Genomic DNA, 16,132 nt, shown 5'->3' with positions numbered 1-16,132 from the left:
CCCAAACACTAGCTGGTGGCCCATTTACTTCAAGCAATATTCAAAAGACCATGTTTAGTATAAGGAATAATGTCGATATCCTATGGGATTTACTGAAAAAACTTTTTCTATAGCTCTAATACACATACTGCTATCTGTTCTCTTTTTTAAACTGTGATTTATGATTATAGAATTTAATAGTTATGAATAACTAAGAGGCAATCCAGTTCAATAATCTAATTTTACAAATGACGAAAATGAAAATCAGAAAATCAAAATAACTACTCTGAAGCCAAAGTGAAACCAAAATCCATGTTGTATGACATCCTACTCAGTGTTTCCTGCATAGACCAAGAAGATTCTCGAGAGAAAATGCCCTAGCATATCATCAGCTTTGCTTTTTCCATTTATCACCCAATTGGAGATGTGCAATTCTGAAATATTTTTATGGACTTTTTTCTTTCCAAAAACAAGTATGTCAATTTTTTAAAGTTATATTCTTGTAACTCACCCAGAAGTCACAGGTGACATTTTATTAGCAAGGGACAAAGAAATATTGAAATAATTTAGCGAAATGCCTACACATTGCAAAGTTAACACAATGAGAAAATTATTATCTGTTTTATCTGTCTTGGTGACATTCCTCCAAATATAATAAACTAGGGTTCAGGGTCCTGAGATAGGCAATAAAAAATGATACTTACAAAAATGACTAAGGATAGGTGAAGTGCCATTAATTAAGCTATAATCCCTTTGAAATCAGTCATTACCAGCAATTTCTTGCTATGGGCCATTAACACTCTAACTAGCAAATCATTAATAGTGGTAATAACCAATTCTGAGGGGATTATTGCTTGAATAAACTATATATAATAATTTTTAAGCTTTGTAAAATTTTTCACACTTTTATGTTAACCTTTGAATAATAACTATAGGCAAGATTAGCTAAGAATATTACTGGCTCATTATTAAAACATAAATATTTATCTCTCTCCATCAGTCTATTACTATATATTTGTCTATTATACCCTTCACATTTTAGGGTGGTGCTCCTGACAACACCAGTATGTAGAGGGTTTTTTGCTATCTTCTTTTTACATAATATTCATAAAGGCTTGTGGTGATTTGCAATCTGCCCTCCCTCATTTAGAGCCCAGCATTATCATCAACTTCACTTTTTAAAATCCAAGCCCACTTGAAGTTATTTTTTGTCCAATTTCATCTAAGTCACTTTGCTGATTTTTTTTTCTTGCATGCTTGTAACACTGAGTTTCTTCAGTAATGTAGACAACCCTCGTAGCTTGCTCAGGTGCAAAACACCACGCCCAACACAGAAACAGACCCAATATAAGGGAAAGGGTAAGTGAAAAGTTTCCTGATTATTTGATCCATAATGGTAGCCCAGAGGTAAACACCTTGGCGTTGAATCCCTCATGTTTCTCCTGGTCGCTGGGCTCCAGTGGGGCTTTTGGTGATACCTTTTACCATAGTCATGTGATCATCAGAACTTGTTTTTACTTTTCCTTTACTTGGGATCTGAGGCAGGAGTTGAAGGGAGAGGTGACTTCTCTGATATATTTGCTTAACATCACAACTTGACTCTTACGTAATTTTACAAATTATAAAGCAATATTGGGTAAACTTACACCCTTTGGCTCATCTAAAAAAATGAGCCAAATAAGGAAAAATGGTGGGGTACATGAAAGGATTCTGGAAAGAAAAAAGAACATGAGAAGGATGCTCAACACTAAAATTTAACTTGGATCAAAATTTTTGAAAAATCATTATCACTACTAACGATTTGCTAGTTAGAGTGTCACCAGCTGGTAAAATGAGGGGAAAAAAATAGTATCCATTTCACAGAACTCTAGAGAAGATTTAAAATTCCACCATAATGTTGTAAATGGGATCCCAAAAATTCAACTGGTTATAAACATAAGTCATGTGGAAAGATTAATCAAACGACAGGGCAAGCCTGTGTAACTAGCCAGTGTGTACAGCTGGGAACTCTAGGAGTCCTGCTATACAATCCAAATCCATCTCAATCCTGGCTGTAGTTTGTCATCACTGGATGGCAAATGTCAGCTCTGGTTTGAATGTTAATAGAGATAATTATAGATTCTAAGGATAGACAGGATTTCCAATACAAGATTTAGTTGGATTCACAGAAAAACTAGACTGAAATAGTCCAAGGTCTCTACCTTCCTGATTCCTAAGCCAAGATCCTCCTCCATTTTCAAACTTAGCATAACGCTCTCTCTTATTTTCTTTCTCACTTTGAAGAGAACTTTAGGAAAAAATGCAGGCTGGGCAAAGGACAGAAGAGAAATATCAACTCCCTAATCTCTGAATTTGCAGCTTGGAAGATGGGAAGTTATTAAACACATAAATCACATGAATAACAAGTACTCAATAAATGCTAGATATTTTCCCCCTCCTGCCCATTGACCCACTCACTTTGCAAGACCTCTAAACCTCCTCAAGATTTTTTCCCGTCTATTTCCTATCATCTTGGAATATATGTGGGCTTTTCTGCCACTGGATCCTATCATCTTCTAACACATGGGACTAATAAACACAGAAATTCTTTAAGTTTTGAAGCATCACTGTTCTCAGGAGTCCTCAAAATACTGCAGCCGGGCTGTCTTCCATCCAAAGAAAGGAGAATGCCTTGCTTCGCCTTTTGGATTTGAGAAGGGAACCAAAGGAACCCTGTCCTGCATAAAAACGCCTTACAGGGGTTTGGGAAAAAACAACTCTGAAGTCTTGGGGTATTTGGAGGACTTTTAGTTTTATTATTTTTTCTTCCTTTTTTAAGTGTATAATCACTCTGTAATAAGAGAAGCTTTGCAAACTGGACCACCACACTGTATGGGGCTCAAATATATGAGAGAACCTCACATGAATGCAAGAAGGGCAGGATAAAGCTGGACCACAGAGAGAAGTCGAATGCTGCCTGGACTCTTGTCTTTGTCTTTTATAGCTGCTTCCTTCTCTCCTGGAGACAAGTTTCTTTCACATTGTAAAGAAGGTAGACACCCAAGCTCCTGTGGTTCTCATAGCCCGAAAGGGGTCTCTCCCCTTGATTAGCATGTGAAAAACCATGGAAAGACAGTGATTGGCAACGTTTCTGTCAGGTGCCTATCCTCAAACCAATCAGCGAGGGCCATAGGGCCTGGTCTCAGGATACAAACACCTTTGTAAACCAAGGCCAATACAGAGAAAAGAAAATTATTTATATCTGTTACAAAGATATATTTCTGCCTGGATGCAGCATAGTTTCTAGTGCGATTATGGCATTTACTGAACGTAGGGGGTAAAACTAACAGTCACAAAAGAAGCCAAAATCAGAACCTAAGAAGTAAAGACCAATAAGTAGTTTTCTCAGTTAAAAGAGCCAGGCGTTAGGCTTAAATCAGAGTTGGATTGAATCTCACAGCAGTCTGAAAGTGAGTGAAAGAAAGTTGTTTGTGACAGTTTGATGACTCCCTGTGATAAGGCGCTGATCCCCATCTTTAATAATAACCAATAATAAGCACACTGCACGACTCTCTTCTACTTCTAATATTATGGGTAAAATTGTGCTGGCCAAATCAAATGCAATTACTGCTTTAGGCAGAATGGATGAAAACCCACAGCTCTTACACATTAAAAAGATTCAGGGGGTAAAGACCTAAAGAAGAAAGATGTAATAATGTTTTTTATGATTATTACTTCTATTGTTATTATTTTGGTTTGGGTTATTATAATTATTATCATGATAATTACTTTTTTATTGATACTTCTCCTTACGTTTATCTTGAGAAGGAAACAATAACTGCCCAGCTCTCCTTATAAAAGTGCCAAGGGAGCAGTTGGAAGTAATGATGAAAAAGTCTTTTTCTTTTATATTAGTCCTCCTATAAAAGGGGTGGTTACTCTTTGCATAAAGATAGCTTATGTCACATAAAATAAAGTCATATTTTTCTCCAAAGCTGTTCACTCAAATTTGGAAATAACTTCTTTTTTCTTATGAAATGGCATACTTGAGTGATTATCAATCAAATCTCCTGAACTTTCTTTCCTCATATAATATGCAGAGTTAATAAAAAGGCAAGGCCCCTGTTTCTATGCCTGGGTCTCATTTTCTTCCATGTTCCACTGCTCCATTGACTCTGTTGATTAAAGAGCTCACGTAGCAGGATTTTGTGTGATCAGTGTTTTTCAGGAGGAGAAGAACAAGAATTAATTGATCTTTTGTCCTTGAATAATACTATTTGATGGAAATTTAATAGGAGCTGGTAGATTTCAATATCACCTGGAAGCCATAGAGAACTTGACATTTCAATTTGTTTCTGAATCATTCATACAGGAGAAAAGCCAGGAATATACATACGTTAATAAGCTTTCTGCAGAGCAATGAGAAGGAGAGAAGGAAAGAAAGAACTACATGGATCATCCATCCACAGGAGACAAATCAAGAAATGAGTTTGAGCTGTGTGTAGAGATTTCTTTTCAGTCATGTTTACAAGCTGGAAATAAATAAATGTATTACTCTGTGGAATTATTCCAACAAGGACCTAAATTTAAGATAAGGTAGATTTGTGAGGTTAGGGGACTTGGGGAAGTTCCTTGGTCTGCCCCGCACCCCAGCTGTGGCATTTGTTAACCAACTGCACTGGGCCTGGACAGTCGATGAAGCTAGAACTTGGCACCCCCAGTGTAGCCTCCTGATTAACTCCTGCCCATCTTCTGTAGCACTTTTGTACTTCTTAGGTCTCAAGGCCACCAAGACCACCTCGGTGGCCAGCTCCTCTAGTCATAGCAGGAAGCAGCCTAAGCAACCTACTCTCTTCAAGGTAGTAGCAACTTACATGTTACCTCCTGAGCATTTGTGCTCTAAGTGGGGGAGGATAGTGCTTAAGTACCAAGAATGACCTGCATCGTGGATTTTCCTGCATCATGCAGCCAACGACTTGACAAGTCCTACCACAAAGCATACTGCCTTCCACAAACCAGAGTGTCATAGAGTGTACTCTTTAGCAAAGTCCAGCTTCTAATCTGTTTAAAGAAATAATTTTTTTCTTAATTTACCTTTCAGAATGCCCAGATAAGCTCTCTTTCACTAATCTTGATAATTGACGTTTTAGAAAAATTTGCTTTAAAGTTCTTATTAAAGAGTGAGAGTTTCAAGAAAGTTCATTTAAGTATTTTGTTTACTAAAAAATTAATGTGCACACAACTTTTCAAGAAAAAACTCTCTTGCATAAAGAGAAGTTTGCCAAATTTGTATGCAAACACCCACACTTTTTATACTCAAAAAGATGAAAAATGGACAATTAGACCACATCCATTTAAGATGCATCTGTCATGGAAACTAATAAACCATTCATGCCATCTCTGTTCTTCTGAGGTCTTTAGACCTCGGACAGCCTGTGTGGATTGCAATTAATCATCATACATCACCAAGCTTCACTTGCTACCTAACAGATGAGCCCTCTGCGACCCTCATGGTTTCCCCATTTTTGTACATCTGTGGACATTTTTCTTCGGAGTACTGTGCAATTGAGTGAGTCTGTATTTCAAGTAACTTTTCTTTTAGTTTTGTCTTTTTGTTTGAATTAACATTAGCCAGGTGTAGTAAGTGAATAATGTTCACCCACCCCAAAGTTGTCCACATCCTAGTCTCTAGACTCTAACAATATATTTCCCTATATGGCAAAAAAAATTTTGCAGATGTGAGTAAATTAAAAATCTTGAGATGGAGATGGTGTCCTGAATTATCCAGGTGAGCCCAATGATGTAATCACAAGAGTCCTTATAAGAGAGAGGCAAAGGGAAATCTGTGACCCAAGAGGAGATGGTGATATAACTGTATCAGAGATAAGAGTAAGGCACTTCAAAGATGGAGGAAGGGGCCACAAGACAAGGGATATAGGTGGCAACTAAAAGCTGGAAAAGTCAAGGAAATGAATTCTCAACTCGAAGCTTCCAGAAAGAGCCAGCCTTATCAATACTTTGACTTTAGCCCAATGAAACTGATTTTGAATCTCTGACCTCTAGAACTGTAAGATAACAAATTTGTGTTGCTTTAATCCACTAGATTTGTGGTCATCTTTCATAGCAGCAAAAGGAAACTAATATGCCTGGCATAAACATTTTATTATCTTAAAAACCTACAAATTCCCTTAAAATTAAGAAGACATTTTAACTTTCAATGTTGTATATTACTTGGAAAGCTTATAAATAATTCTGAAATTCAGGATAAAAATGAAAACAATGCTTTTCATAGTTATATGGGTTATTGATCAAAAAGTATTTACTCAATATCTACTTGTACAAGACATTGTATTGTAAGAGATAATTGAATAAGGCATATTGCCCTTAAAGAACTTTTTTTTAATGGTAGGAAACAAAATGTATAAAATTAAATAACTTTGAGCATTGCATCTGAATCACTTGTGAATCTCCAAAATATTTTCTGCTATATATTTTCTATCGAGCTATATAAATTAAGCTCATGGGATGTAAAACAACAGTGCAAGAGTTGTCATGAAACAGCTTGTGATTCACTGTGAAATTATTGTTATTTTAATTAATAGCCGAGGAAGACAGAGGAGGAGGAAGAGAGGGAAGAAGGAAGGGAGGAAGGAGATGGGGAGAGGAAGAGAGGTCTACCAGCTGGCTTTTCAAACAGGCTAGACTGGAAGGTGAGTGGACTTCTCGGTGGTGTACCTCCAGGTGTACCAAAGTTTGCCCTTTAGTGGTACATGTTCAGGCCCTCAGTTTACTCAAAGCTCATCAGGTTCTTAAAGATCATCAACGCTGGAGGTTGTATTTGGGAAATCCTAAATTTTATACAGAGGTTATGCATCTGAGTCTATACATTTCACTTGACGTTGCTGCCAAAGGCTACGAGCTGAAAAATCCAGTCACGATAAAACCAACATCAGGACCCTATTTGGTTCAGAACTCAGATGCCAGTCATAAAGTTATTAGGCTTAGGAAGCATGATTAAACCGAAGGTCAGGGCCAGACAATAAAGCAATGATGACAAAGTACTTCCAAAGAATACAATTACAGAGATGTAATAATGAAGGATGGGAACATGGAAAAGGATAACGTCACCTTTCATGCCCAGAAGTAGACAATGTGGCAGAAATGTAAGCGAGTGTGTACAGCTGTGAGGTGATTCCAGAAAAGGGCATCATGAAAGTGAGGGAGAAAAAAACAGAAGGCACAAAAAGTGTCATGGACTCTGGCCTAAATAAGCTCATGTGTGAGGTGGTTGAGTGTGAGTAGATTAAAAGTTTCCTTGTGAGTTGCTTGAGTTGAAGTTATCCGCCTGCCATACCACAGAACTAGCTATTTTGGCCAACTTTAATGCAAGTTCTCATAGTAGCTAACTTTTATTAAGAACTTACTATGTACTAAGCACTACACCACAGGCTACTATCTCATTCAATCTCCTCAACAACTCTTTGAGGCATATGCTACTATTGTCTCCATTTTATAGGTCAGTGAACAGAAGCACAGAGAGATTTGCCCAAAATTATGCAGAGAGTAAGTGGTGGATCTCAGGTTAATTTTCTTTTCCTGAGCTAGCAATATCATTATCTTAATCTTCACATTTCCAGACCATGGCAGGTCATAACTATCATCAGAGCAAGTGGTCTGGTCCATCATCAAATTATATTCAGAACCTGACCCTTTGGGTTTTTATCACTTCCACTGTTACTACCATAGCCCACACCATCATTTTGTCTCACCTGATTATTAGAATAACCTCCTAACTAGTCTTGCTGCTTTCATACTTGTTCCTGTGCAGTCTATTTTCAACACAGCAGCCATGGTAATGCTTTTCAAATATGCCACATTTCACAAAAGAATATATCCAAGTGACTAGTATGCTTATGAAAAAGGAGTGCTCGTGAGGGAACTGCAAATTTAAGCCACAATGCAATGTCACTGCCCAACCACCACAATATCAAAAATGAAAAAGCAGTGTTGGCAAGCATACAAACAGCTGAAACTCATGTATGCTGGTGGGTACGATCACATCAAGAGACTATTTGGCAATATCTGCTAAGGGTGAACATACCCTGGGACCCAATAAACCCACTCCTAGGCATATATCTAACCGAAATGTAGACATACTTTCTCCTAAAAGCTTACGCAAGAACATTCAGAGCAGCACTATTTATTATAGCAAAACCCAGAAAAACCCATACATTCATCTACAGTAGGATAGATGAATAAGCCCCAGGGATTTTGACTGTGCAGTGTAGTCACATGGTCAAGTACCACAGAGCAGTGAAAATAAACAAACTACAACCACATTGTTGAGTGAAAGGAGCCAGACACAAAATAGGGCATACTATTTGATTCCACAACTAATTTTGAATGTTAGAAGTCAGAATAGAGGTGACTTTTATGTATGGGGATAGGTTAATGACTAGAAAGAAGACATAAGAGGAGTGTCTGGGGTGCTAATAATGTGCTATTTCTTGAGCTGAAAGCTAGTAACACATTTTGAGTTTTCACTTTGAATAATTTCATTGAATCGTATACTTATGAATGTTTACATATATAATATACTTATTTTTAAAATATATGATACATATATATCTTCATACGTTATTCACTTAAAAGTTTGCAAAATATGTCATATTATCGAACTTCAAAATGCCCCAATGTCTTCCCATCCAACTTGAGTAAAAGCCAAAGTTCCTGCTGTAGCTTCAATGCCTTGCGTGATCACCACCAGCACCTATGTCTGATCTGACCTCCTATGACTTTCCCCCCATTTACTCCATGCTAACCATACATGTCCCCTCGCTGTTGCTGCCACAAGACCACTTCCTGTTCTCACAGTTCTTCCTTCAGACATCTGCATGGTTTGTTTCCGCTTCTCCTTTAGATCTTCATGTAAATGTTATACTTATGGTGAAAAACTCCGGAGCACTTCATCTAAAATGATGAGCTCTCCCTCCCAGGACTTCCTTCCTTTTCTGATTTATCGTTCCTCATAGAACTTATTACTTTTTAATTTGCCATCATGTATGTTTGTTTGTTTTGTTTTGTTTTTATTTGTCTTCTCCACACTAAAATGTACCCTCCCTAAGGGTAAGGATGTTTATCTGTATCATCCATTTCTATGTTCCCAGTGCTTGGCACATAGTAGATGCTTAATAAATTTGCTAAATGAATGAATATAGCTCTTACACCTTTATTATCTTTGTTAGTTATTCTAATAGACTACTAGTCTTCTTTAATAGACTATAAATAAAACATAGATAGTATATTAGTTTCCTAGAGTTTCCATTACAAATTACCACAAACTTGATGACTTAAAACAATAGAAATTTATTCTCTCACAGTTCTGAAAGCTAGAAGTTTCAAATGAAGATGTCAGTAGGGCCACACTCCCTTTAAAGGCTCTAGGGGAAAATCTTTCCTTCCTTGCCTCTCTAGCTTCTGGTTGCTCCTGGCAGGATGTGTTATTGGCCTGGTTGTCAACGACAAACAGAGGAGGCCAGTTGAATACAAAGCCTGGATCATGAGGTCAGCTAGGGACGCAGGCACATAAAGCTGAGCATATCTAGAACATCCTGGTTTGTGTAGGAGAAAAGAATTCAAGGAGGATTTACACAAAAGCAAAAGTCTAGCAAATTGTACAGAAGGAACAAGGATAAAGGAGGGAGGTAATGTCTCAAGGTAAGAGTCTAAGAAAAGATAAGACTGCACATAAAACTATAAAACAAACTCATAAATATAATTGGCTTCATGGATACAAGGCAAAGAGGGGATGGATTTCGTGTGCATTGCTATAATGAGCTGAATTTATGGTGCTGTGTAAACATATAAACTTAATATGGATAGTTTAATAAAAGTTATGGTTTAGAATTACAATAATTTCTGTTGTGATACAGTTGGACCTGATTATTGATTTCATTGACTATGTAGTTTTACAATTAAAATAATGATCCAAATTTTTTTCTAGGCCCTCTCTCAGCAGAAAGAAATTGTAAAAAAAATAACATCACTAAAGTATCATCATTTATATGCTTTAAAACCTGGAGACTTGTGGCTAGCTGGTGACTTTTTTAAAATTCTATCTTCTATGTCTGAAGAGAGAAATGTTTTTGCTTCTTCTTACCAGCAGACAACCCAATGTCAGTCTGACTGAGGTAAAGCTCCACCCCTCTAGTGTCCAGTTTGACAAAAACTGGGGGTAGTCAAAAACCCTTAGCTTTAGATTCATGTGTGATTCATGAAACATAAGTCAAAAAAGGTGACCCAAGATCTTTTGGGATGTAGTAAAATTTAGACTGTAGAAATTTCTCATTTCTTCAAAAAAATCCTTAGCTCTAAGAAAATCATATGGTGAGACTGAAGTCTATAAGGTCTGCAAGTGAAGAGAGATCAGTAGTTCTCTGAGGCACAAAATAACTGACGTCACAGTCTCAGAGCCTAATTGAAGGCTAAAAAAGTTTATCTTCCTTCTAAAATATCTTAGTAATAATGCTCGTATTATATAGTTAATTCTAAAAGTGTGAATAAACACCCAGTGAAGATGTGTTTAAGACATATCAGAATGTTTAAGGCACTCTCCGAATGATCCCTGTTCACTTTGTTAATCCCTCAAATGTGATCCAGTCTGTTCGGACAGAATGCAATTTGTCCCATTTTTCAAATGGAAAATACTTAACTTTCCACAGTTTAAACACCTATTTGACAAGGAGGAAAGTGGCCAAGAGAGAAGTTCCACCCAAAATTCACTTATTTCTGGCTTGAATAATCTCAAACCCAGTCCCCCAGGCTACTGTGGTATATAAAGAACAGATGAGATAGACACAAAATGGACCCATTCTACTCTGAGAACAGTGAACATGAGCAAGGTCTTAATGAGAAATCTACTAAAGATTGCATCCAACTATTGCAATGAATTAATCTTTTCTCAATCTTTGATTCTATGCTTCTAAGTTAATGGATGTCAGATTTACCTTTTTATCTCACTTTGCACTGAGATCCCAAGACAATAGAAACCAGTACTACCACATGCCAAAATGAAGTGTTTGCTCACCTATAGGATGTATAAACAAAGTGATCGAGAAAGTTGTATGACCATTGACTACCCACCTACATCCCATCTATAAATATTGCTGGCAAGACTGAAAAAGAAGTTGGGAATTTGGAGCTCTTTATATTCATATTTTGGATTTAGGCATGATGGTAAAAAGACAAATTGAACTGCACTCAAAATATAAGCAGACAACCAAGAAACATCCTATAGTTTAAATATAAACCAACAAGACAAAGAAGAACAAAGATAAATGAGTAGAATATTAGATTTCAGTGGAAATAGCAATCAGGCAGCATAAAAGAACTTTTCATATGTTGAACTTACTCAGAGACATTTAAAAATATTTGCATCCGTAAAACAAGAATAGGCTGCCATAAGAGGGGAATCAGAAAACAAGAATTAAATGTTAAAAACAAGAAATAAATGTAGAAACAAAAGTGTGAAATAAAAATTAAATGATATAATTAAAAATCCAATAGAAAGACTAGAATAAAAAGTGAAGGAAATCTCCTAAACTATAAAATAATAACAAAAAGAAATAAAATGCAAGAGAAAAGAAAAAACAAAGAGGATCTAAGATATACAATATTGGGGTTCTAGAAAAATAGAAAAAATGGAGAGATAGAAATTGAGAAAATTTCCTAAAGCTAAAGAAAGAAATGTTTCGTCAGACAGAAAGGCTACCAAATGCCAAGAACAAGGAACAAAAAGGGAGCTCTCCCTAGACACATTCTCATGAAATTTCAGAACATCATAGACAAAAATCCTAAAGGCTTCCAAAGATATAAACAGTTTGTCTAAAAATAAATAAATATTATATTGGCTTCAGAATTTCATTAATAACTATAGCTATTGGAAGACAATAAAAATTTCAAATCAATTTCTTTAATAGTTTGAGAAAAAATATAGTCTAACTTCAAAAGTTTAAAATTCTAGACTTGGGTTAAACTATTAATCTAATGAAGAGCAAAATAAACATACTCAAAGACACAGAAATGTTTAATTCTCAGGTATTCTTTTTAAAAAGTTACTTGAGAGTGTGTTCCAACTAAATGAAAAATATCCACTTTTTCTTAGATCCAAGAATTAAAAAGGTAGGAGAACACACGCATGCACACACACACATACACACACACACACACACACACACGATGTATCTAACTCACAAGTGCTATAAAGAGTAATGTTAGGCTGATGGATGTGCAGCAGGCATAGACAGCAGTTAATCCAAACCAGAGCAGAAGACGAGGGAAGAGGATTCAAGGAGGAAACCATAAAGAAAGAAAAAAAAAGAGGATTGCCTTTAATATATAGTTAACATATAGTATGGTGAAGAAGTAAGATGACTTTGGTGATAAATTGAAGGCATTTGCTTGCTTCTCTCATGTACAAAAAGAAAGCCAATTAGAAATATCGGAAAAACTAAAAACTATTATAGGAGAAACTTATGGTGAAATATAAAGGAAATTAAAATATGGTATTATTTCAGAGCCTTTGATGGAACATAAGAGAATTTATATTTATTTAGCTTTAATTGCCTTAACGTTTGTCTTCTAACTGCAGAGGTTTAGTAAAAAAAAAACAAAAAAAAAACAAAAACATACTTTTTTTTCTGTTGTTTAAATCATTTTTGGTTCTATATTGAATGATATTTACATATTATACTAATAAAATGCTCTTAATTGATTTCTTAGTTTTAAAATAATATTAAAACATGAAAAATATATAATTAAAAAGAATGTAAATGTTAGAACCCTCAATAATAAAAAATAATTAATATATCTTAAAATATCTGAAAGAAGGTAGTATATGATGAACTGTGAAGAAAAGGAAAGAGGAGGAAAATTGAGTGTAATAATTTCCTCATCATCTTTCCTAGTGAAAGTTCGATGATTTTTAAAGTTGATGGATTAAGAAATATGGTTATGAGAAGTCAGTTCAGTGGAGTAACATTGTGGATGGAGGAGGGACGTGAAAGGAGAATTTGGCTTATTTTTTATACTCTTTTGAAAGCTTTCAAATTATTGTTTTTTACAATATATCTTGTATTGCTTTTGGTCAAAGAGAAGCAATGTAGAGAACATCAGTCAAAAACATAGACTCCAGAGCCAAAACATGGGTTCAAATCTCAGCTCTTCCACTTCCTAGTTGTGGGACTTTGGCTGTTATGACGATTAACTTCTTTCCAACATGAAAATTTGAAAACAAAAAACTATAAATACAATGTTACTCATATAACCAATGTTCAATTTTAATATATTTTATTTTACTTTGTTTCAGATTGTTGGGTATTTTTTATTTATTTTTATATTTTGTTTTCTTTATTTAACAATATCTTGCTCCAAGACATTTGTTGTAGTTCTGTTACATTTTTTTTAAGGTTGTATGCTATTTAACAAAATAAAATAATACAGATATGGTGAAGGTTCCTATCTGACCCTTGGAGGTAACCATCAAGAGTTAAGTATGTAATTTTTTATATCCTTATTTTTATACTTCTACTACATATACATGGATAAAAATAATACATAGCATTAAATGTATATTTTTAAATTAGATAAATGGTATTTAACTCTATTGGTTCACTTTCAACTTGTTTTTTCTGTTTTTGAAGTTTATCTATGTTCACATACACACATGTAATTCAATCATTTTACCTGCTATATGATATTCCATCATATGATTATACTACAGCGTATGTATCCATTACCTATCAATGGACATTTATCTTTCTCCAGTATAATCTCTTTCTGTTCTAAAATATTTTTCTCACAGTTGTCATTATGAGCATTTGCATCAAGTCTGTTCGTTCTTAACTGACGATCTTGTTTATTGTTTTTCTTCTAGTTCATTGTCCAAACTAATTTTATGAGACTTGTGATTATCCTAGAATAGCATGAGAAAGTTTCTTTTATGGTTTTATAATTTTTGAGTCTATTTTGTCGACTACGCCGCCATGAGATATTTCATGAGGCCTAGAGGTAAATTCTCTACGCCATTAATTGAGGATGATGATGACATGACACTATCAGAATTCATCCATAGGTTAGACATTATGATTCTTATTCTCCTATATGAGGTTTTTCCGAAAAATTTCTCCTCCTTCCTTTTCTCCTCCTTCCTCCCCTTTTCTTATCCTCTTCCTCCAGTGCTTATTAAAAGATTCTTCTTTTCCTTTTCTTTTTTTTTTTCCATCTTTTTCCTTCCCTTCCTTCTTTCTTTCTTCTTTCTACCCTTCTTCCCCTCCTCACTCCTCCCCCCTCCCCCCCACTCCTGCCTCATATAGACTGGAAGCTTCTTCTGTCCTCTCCTGGAAGAAATAATGTGCTTCTTGTTTTTGTTCCCATAAGATACTTGCATTCGTCTATTAAAATGCTTACATAATGCATTGCCATTTTTTTCAGGTATGTTCTTCCACTAATCTGTATATTCTTGGAAGAGTAGGACTATATTCTAGTCATCTTCCTACCCCCAGAATTTACTGCACTGGAACAGAGTAGGAGCTTAGTAAATGTTGATTGAAAGACTGGACTGAAGAATGAAACTTATTCTGTAGCAGCTGAGAACAAGCAAATATTTGTGATAAATAAAGAGAAAAGAAGAAAATCTGGTGTCTGTATTTGAAATTGCTTAAACTGGAAACGAGAGGCAGGAAATCAAATTAAGAAAGGTATTGCACTGTTCTAACAAGGTTTCACTACGTGTTATTGCTTTATATCAAGAGTTATGATTTAAATAGTGGTATGCCTTAACATGTATAATACTAAGCTAAGCTATAACAGGCTCTAATATACTTAGGCAGGAGGCTAATTACAATTATGTTCATTATAATTTCCTTTCACATGGTACTGTAGTATGCCCCTAAGCCCCATCCTCATTTCCACCCTGGGACATGTGTCATTTATAGTTTCCCAACCTTCTAAAAGCTATTCCATGGCAACAGACTCTGAGTTTCTAGGAAAGGCCTTAAGGCACTCATCCAGGGAGTGCTGTGTGCGAATAAGTGTTTCTTAAAATGACATAGAAGCTATACACTAGATAAATTCTGCACTTATTCATAAAGAAATTCATTAATGAAGCTTTTCTAAAAACTAATGTGTCCACGTGTACAATATCAACTGGGCAATGGCTCAGAAAGCTTGTTGTTCATCCTGCTCAGGAGCAGACAGTGAGAGATGACAGTAGATTTCAAAGCTAACTGCCTAAAAAAAAGTTTTAATAATAATGGCTGGCACTTATGAACAGTGCATCAGGCTTCGGTGACTACTTCATATATTATTTCATTTAATCTTGACCACAAACTATAAAAAAATCTCCATTCTTATGAAGTAAGAATTGAGGTTTAGATGGGTTAAACAACATGCTTTGGGTCACACAATTCATAAGTGATAGAGCTGGATTTTCACCAGGATTTTCTGACTCCAAAACCTTTGCTTTTAGCTGGTATGGTGACATTATGTCAGCAGCTGTTTCCACCACAAGAGTCTGCCTCATGTACGGGGCCAAATCTAAGCTAATGTTTTTCATCTTGTCCATTGCTCAATTAAGAAAATTACTGAAGCATGCTTTGGATGCCCAGGCTTCATTTCCCCCTTTCTAACAACATGCTGGATTTCCCACTACTGAAGCCAAGAGTTTCCGAATGTTCCTTCCATCTGAGTCTTCCCTCTCATTATAGTCGGGGTCTTGCCATGAGCAAAGCTCAATTCAGTCAACACCTTTCTCTAATTTAGGGCTCTAAATTACTAACGGGCCTTCAACACCAAAGAAACCACTGGAGTTGATTCATTCTGGCCCCAGGTGGGAAGATTGCTGAACAGGCTCACTAGGGAGACCCAGTGGAACAGACCCAGGGCCTAGGTCTGCACCTCCCAGGCCTGGTTCTTCGTTCTTCCTGTCAATCGTATGAGAGCCATATCTCTAAGGAATTCTGTTTTTGCTTAGAATGTCCAGTCATTTACTTTGAGTTGCAGCCAAATAACTGAATCAACTGAGGTGATCTCCAATTCTTAGAAACATTTCCCTTAAATACCTCCTATGGACGACAATATACAATATGAGTACCATAAGGTAAACAATTGAACTTGA

This window comes from Pteropus medius, unplaced genomic scaffold (assembly GCF_902729225.1).
Source record: "Pteropus medius unplaced genomic scaffold, Ma_sr-lr_union100, whole genome shotgun sequence".
NCBI lineage: Eukaryota > Metazoa > Chordata > Mammalia > Chiroptera > Pteropodidae > Pteropus > Pteropus medius.
This window is presented reverse-complemented; position numbering follows the sequence as displayed.